Genomic DNA, 6,210 nt, shown 5'->3' with positions numbered 1-6,210 from the left:
CTGAACTTTTCTATCATCCTGTGTGTAGAGAGGTCCGGTATTGGCTTGTGGAACACGTGCTGCAGGTGTCTGAACTACAAATCCTGTTTCTCTGGACTTCTCTCTGCTGAAGTGAGTGGATACGACAAAATAATTTCTCTACAGAATTAACCTAATACATTTTATATGCCTCTTTCCCTGTGCTTCCCTACAAGAGAAATAAGTAGATAGAGAGGAATTCTCTCTCCTCATCTGAGTCATGCAACTCTATGTTCCAAAACTGCAGACAGTAATTAGGTCTGATTTGATGCATGATCTCACTGTTGGTGCTGGATGCTCTGTACAAATGCTTCTCCTTCAGTGAACTATCAATGACAATGGCATTATCAATATTCGCTCTGAGCGTCTTCCAAGGAAAGCTAATGAAGCACTCTTCACAAGCAACTTATGTCCTTTGTCTTCTCTCAAGGAAGACTCAGCCTCTTAGAGCCATCATGACGTGCGTCATGTGGAAGTTGGGCAACCTGCCCGCAGCTTATTGCCTTTACTCAGATTTGAAGTTGTCACTTGGACGCTTTTTCCTCTACCAAAATGTCAAAGGCATTTTCCTCAGGGGACAGTGCACACGTCATCATGCAAAGCGAAGAAACAGCTCATCCTAAACAAAGCTGCACAACCCTGAATGCACGGGCGAGGGAAGTAAATGTGAATTGCACTTTGTAAACTTGGAAATTGATTTGCAAGAAACTGTTTGAATTTTTATCAAAACTACTATTTGTGGCAATATTTACTTCCCTGCTACGGTCTAGCATATCATTTAGGGGATTTGGGATTTTTGCTTTGCTGTTGCTGCTGGTTTAGCAGATACCTGTCCTCATTCACATCTAAGAAGTTAAAATTTCTCATTTTAGCTAATTATTCAGCTTCATAATGTGATTATCAGATCTATTTTGCATACTGAGATAGCTGCCTTGAAAGATCATATGTGCAATAAGGTTTTTTGCCTGTCACTAGCTTCTAGCCTTATGTCTACCCTGCATTTTAGAGTGTACTGAAAATAGCCTGTTGGGACACTCAAAACTAACCATAACTTGGATACTTGCTGTTAACTTCCTTTTTTGAAGATGCTCCTTCTGCCCACTGTGTCCAAACCGCAATGTAGCGCGTGTCGTGTGCATTCTGTATAACCAAATAGCACTTTATGGCGTACGTGAGTATGCACGGTAGTATTCTTATTTCTGAATTTCCCCTGAGAGGTTCTGACCTAGGTTTTCATGTTCCGTGGTGGGCGGAAGGTGCGCAGGTGAGTACATGTGCTTAACTGAACACATTACCTCTGCGTAAGTGAAGATGGCAGGTTCATAGGCCTTTCTGAAGATATTTTATTTTGCTACAGAATTGGCAAGTGGTCTGAAAATTCTCTAGTACAGGATCACAGCTGCCAAAACATTGCTGCTTTGTAGTATAGTTTCCAACAGTTTGGGGGGAAAAAAAAACCTTGATTTTTGGCCCTGCTCACCTGGCACACTGTAGTCTGGGTATATTCTCCAAGTGAAGCTTGACAAACTGGTCCTTAATTCTTCTGTCCTCTCAGCACTACAGAATTAGCAAACTGAGGCTTCACACTGTTTGACATGAAGGAAAGTAAGTCTGGCGTGACTGGAGCTTGGAAATATAGCACATCAATATCTTATGGGAATCGGATTCTGGATAATGCAGCCGCAAAGAGAGGAGCAGAGACCAGATCTTGAAATAAGGTTTCTTCCACAAAAAATGTAATGGAACTAACTATGCAATTACAGTTTATTTTTAAAAATGAAATTATGAGAGCAGAAGACAGTGTAAGGGAAGAGAGGAAAGCTTCTGCTGCGCGAATGGAACTTTCTCTGTACCTTTCTCCCACTTGCCCAAGGTATCGCAAATAACCTGTTCAACCGTAATAAGAAATTATGATCTAGACAAAAGCAGAATAAAAACTTCTTTATCTCATTTTTCTGGTCAATGCACAGAAAGAAGTACAAAGGAGCCTCGCTGAAAGGCATAGGCTGTTAGTCAGTGACTCTCATTTCATCAGTCCCGGCTACAGAACAATCTGGAGACTTGGGCTCGCTTTCTTCAGAGGTGCACATCTGCTTCTGCAACACTGTTGCACTGGGAACCAGTAAAAGTTTCCAGTTTGGTTGTCCTTGTTGCAGAGAAGTGTGTCGTGAGGCATTTTCAAGGCAAAGTACTGGATTTTTAGAGACCTTACAATAATCCGGAGTAGTCCAAATCAGCTCTGATCCTAGACACAGTGCAGCAATCCTTTCCTTCCTGGTGTGGGGAGTGTAAAGGGAGAGAACTGAGGTAGGAGACTGCATTTTCCTATTTGGCTTTCTGAATAGGACTAGATTAACTTTTGCGTGGCTGTGTTTTTTAACAGCTAGCCAGTGCACCTTGACCAGTAACGGGTACCTTGTTTTTCCAGACCACCTCTCAGAGAACAGAACCCTTCTCTCTCTGCCGGTGCTGGCGTTGCTCCTGGGTGGGCTCCAGGGCGCTGGAATTCCTGCTCCGGGAGGTGGCGCTGAGAAACCTCCTGGAAGGGCCGGAGCGTGCGGGGCCAGTCCCCTGGAGCGGGCGGTGGGGTATACACCTAGAAAAAGATAACTGCATTGTGGAAAAGTAACCGTGTGGTGTTTGTTTGGGGATGGATTTTTTTTTCCATTTTTGCCTTCTGAAAAAGGTTTTATTTCTCTTCCCTTCTTGCGTACTTATAGCTTTCTCAGCTAAAGAACTTTCTTACCTGTTTTTGAAGAATGATTAAATAACATCAAGGGACGTTTACTCTGGAGGAAGTATTCATACAACATATCTCTTAGACATTAGTTTTTCTTGAGTAGCTTCGCTGGTAGCAGTCAGAATCACTGCTGGTATTGGAACTGCATCAGAAGCTTGGCCTACTAAAGAGCACCACAACAATTATGTGGGTCAAAATAAAGCAGTCAATCAGTTCAGGACAGGGTCTTTGCTCTTGAGTGGCTCTTGGATGAAGAGTGGTATGACCTGCTCTGCTTTCTCATTTACTATAACAAATATTTTTACTTCTCCTAATGGCTTTGCTTTCTTGGTGTTTCTAGAAGCAGTCCAGGCTTCTTCTCATGTTAAGCTTGGAAGGCCTGCCTTTGTTATATGGTTTAACTCCCTGAAACAACAGCTAAAGCATTTTGTGTGGGATTTTTACCTTCCTGGGGTTTTTATGCAGAGGCCCCTTTGTTAGTCCTTCCTTACATCTCGTTCCGTTCCGTGTACTGGTTTACCTTTCTTCTCCCCTCCTGCTTGTGCTCTGGTTAGGTTCCCGGCACTGTTCTCTGCAGTGCCCGGCCTCGTCTGTCTGTCTGCCCGAGGTGGGAAGAAGGAAGGAGCGTTTGAAGGGAGGGCTGGGGGAGGCGCTCGGGGGACTCGCTCCTCGCTCGGCCTCGGCCCAGCACCATGGACAGGGGCCGGGGGTACCCGGGGCTGCCGCAGCCCTCGCGCTGCCGCGTGTGTTTATGGCCTGGGAATTAATGAATACACCAAATAACGCCTTTTTCTTTTTTTTTTTTCCTACCCTCCCTACTAATTGTCTTCTAGTTTGGTGAGAAAATGGACGTCCTCAGCAAATAGAGCTATGAGTTTAGCATTGCTTTCTGTTCTCCTCCATCCTTGCGCACGCATCTCTGCTTCCCTGTGGTTCTGGCCTCAAGAGACCCCAGCTTCCAGTGAGCGTTGGTCCTGTCCCTGCTGGTCCATGTTCCCGGGTTGTCCTATAGCATCTGTAGGTATGAACTTAGCAGTGGGAAATAGTTGCCAAACTATCCAGTAATGTTGCTATATTTGTTCTTGGGATTATTAGGTTGGATGACTCCCATCAGCTGTGGTCCTTTGTAACTGAAAATGTAGTGTGTCACGTTGATAGTTTGGGGGTTTTTTTATTTTCCTGAAAATGTTTAAATAACTGGTAGGAACCAAATACTAATTTTAATTAGTATTTAATTTGGACAGGCATTGAAACAGAACCCTTGCTCATTGCAAAGTTGAAGAGCATGAAGGAATAGCCCTATGCTCTGAGAACAAGATAATAAAAACTATAGGTGTAGTATGTATGTGACATTGCTGGGGGTTCATATAAAACTGCTAGATCATTTTTTCCACTACTATCCATCACTATACTGTCTCAGGACGGATCGTGCAACTTTTATTTTATTATGATTTAATTAAATCAATTTTTGTCTGTCTGCCAGAGCAAAAGCACAGGCTGAAGGCCTTGAGCGTGGCATGAAGATACATGTGTGGTCTAGGGGATGTATTGGGGAGCAATACTTGTTGAGATGGTTTTGGGGATTGTCTTGGAGAGAAGGAATCGAGTTTTGTGCCTGCTATGTATCTATAGCAGTTTTTGGTCCAGATGATGGGAACAGCTGTGCGGAATCTTCTGTCAGAGGCAATTGGTTTGCTACAAAACAAAGCTCACGAATGCACAAGCTTGTGTTCACTGCGGGTGATGAGGCAGCATGATACTTTAGGAAAACAGCCAAACACAATGCAGGCTTAACAGTACCCTTCTATCTGTATATATTACAGTACAGACATACAGACTTTACTAAAAGTAATTGAGTGATTAACTTTGGTTTTGTTAACTTTTGCCTTTTTCTGCAACTGTGGATGGCGTGTACCTTTTGTTCATGGATATTGACAGTGGTTTTCCTATGCTAAGGTATCTTGGGACTTTTGTTTAAGTACTGCAGTTTTATATTCTATACGTATACTTGTAGTTTTATCATCAGTAGATATTATATTTTTCTTTCTAAAACCACAGCGCAGTCTTCCTGAGGTTTAATTTAAGTTGTAACAAGAAATTATCCAGCTAATCCTGCTGCAGAGCTAGGTGACTGCTGCCTGCTATGACATTTTCACTCTTGTTATGTTCTTAAACTTAGACCACTTGTTATTTTTTATTAAGTAGATTATTGAGGGTTTTTCCATACAAATCATATTGGCGGGGAGCCTGCCCACACAGACATCTGTGCAGCTGAGGATTTAAATAAATGAACTTCAGCTGTAATATTTCTGTCTCCTAAGGCTTCACATGCAACTTCTAAAAAGATGGTATTACTAATGTCCAAAAGGGAAGCAGCTATACCCTGCTGATACTTTTCTTAGCAGTTTGAATGGTGGGGTGGGCAGGACAGGCTGTTGTCTTGCATTTTTTTCTGGCTCAAAGTGAAGAAGTGCAGAAATACTAAAGCAGCAAATTGCAAGAGATGGATGATGCATAAGAGTTGTCTTCCAGATTTCCCTGTGTGAGGCTACTTCACACTCTGTTAATTGCAAGGGGCTCTGCCTTGTTAGTTTCTTGTTACAAATCATTTTATCAGAAACTTATTAAGATTTTTCTGTCTTTGAAGATGGTGTCCTTTTTCATTATCTAAAAGAGCAAGAGGATAAGGGCTTGGGTATACGCCAGGGATGGAACAAAGGCAATTTTGTCAGAGGTGTCCTTGTGCTTTTCTTTATTTTTCTGTCCAGATGTTCACATTTGGTGGACGCAAATTCTTCCAGTTTTTACCATAGAGGCTTAGGATCACTTACCCCTCTACTATCCACAACTGATATTAGAGGATAAATTTCAGGTAGTTCTGTAGAAGTTCAGTGTGTGGGCAGGAGCCACTGACTAATTAAAGAGGTATCCTAATAATTGGCATTTAACTGTCCTACTTAGCATAGGCAGTAAATGAATGGCTCACCAAAGCAGACTTTAATTTTTTGCTTTGCTTTCCAAGTGCATAATCCCTTTAATCCTTCACTACTTAGAGTTTTTTGTTAATTAAATGGAATCTCTGCAGGCTCGGTGATTCACACTTCAAGACAAATATGTGTACTTAACAGGGGGAAAGTTGGCATAAGTCTCACTGGGCAACTTGAGGTTTAAAGTGGTTCTTTCAAGGTTATTTTGTAAATGAATGCATGTTTCTTGGCAGTCAGCCATGTAGAATCTTCCCTTCACTGTTTAAGAGATGGATTCCAGTTTATCAGATAATTCTTGCTGCAAGAATCAACTGATTTTCGCTGCGAAGGCTGACTGACTTTCTGATTGATCTTGACTAGAGTGGAAAGCTGTCCCTGGGGGTGGGAGTTTCTTGCCACACTGGAACTAAGCAAAGGGAGGAAAATCCCATTTCCTGCAAGAATTCCCAAGGCAGATTTACAATA

This window comes from Rissa tridactyla, chromosome 16 (genome assembly GCF_028500815.1).
Source record: "Rissa tridactyla isolate bRisTri1 chromosome 16, bRisTri1.patW.cur.20221130, whole genome shotgun sequence".
NCBI lineage: Eukaryota > Metazoa > Chordata > Aves > Charadriiformes > Laridae > Rissa > Rissa tridactyla.
This window is presented reverse-complemented; position numbering follows the sequence as displayed.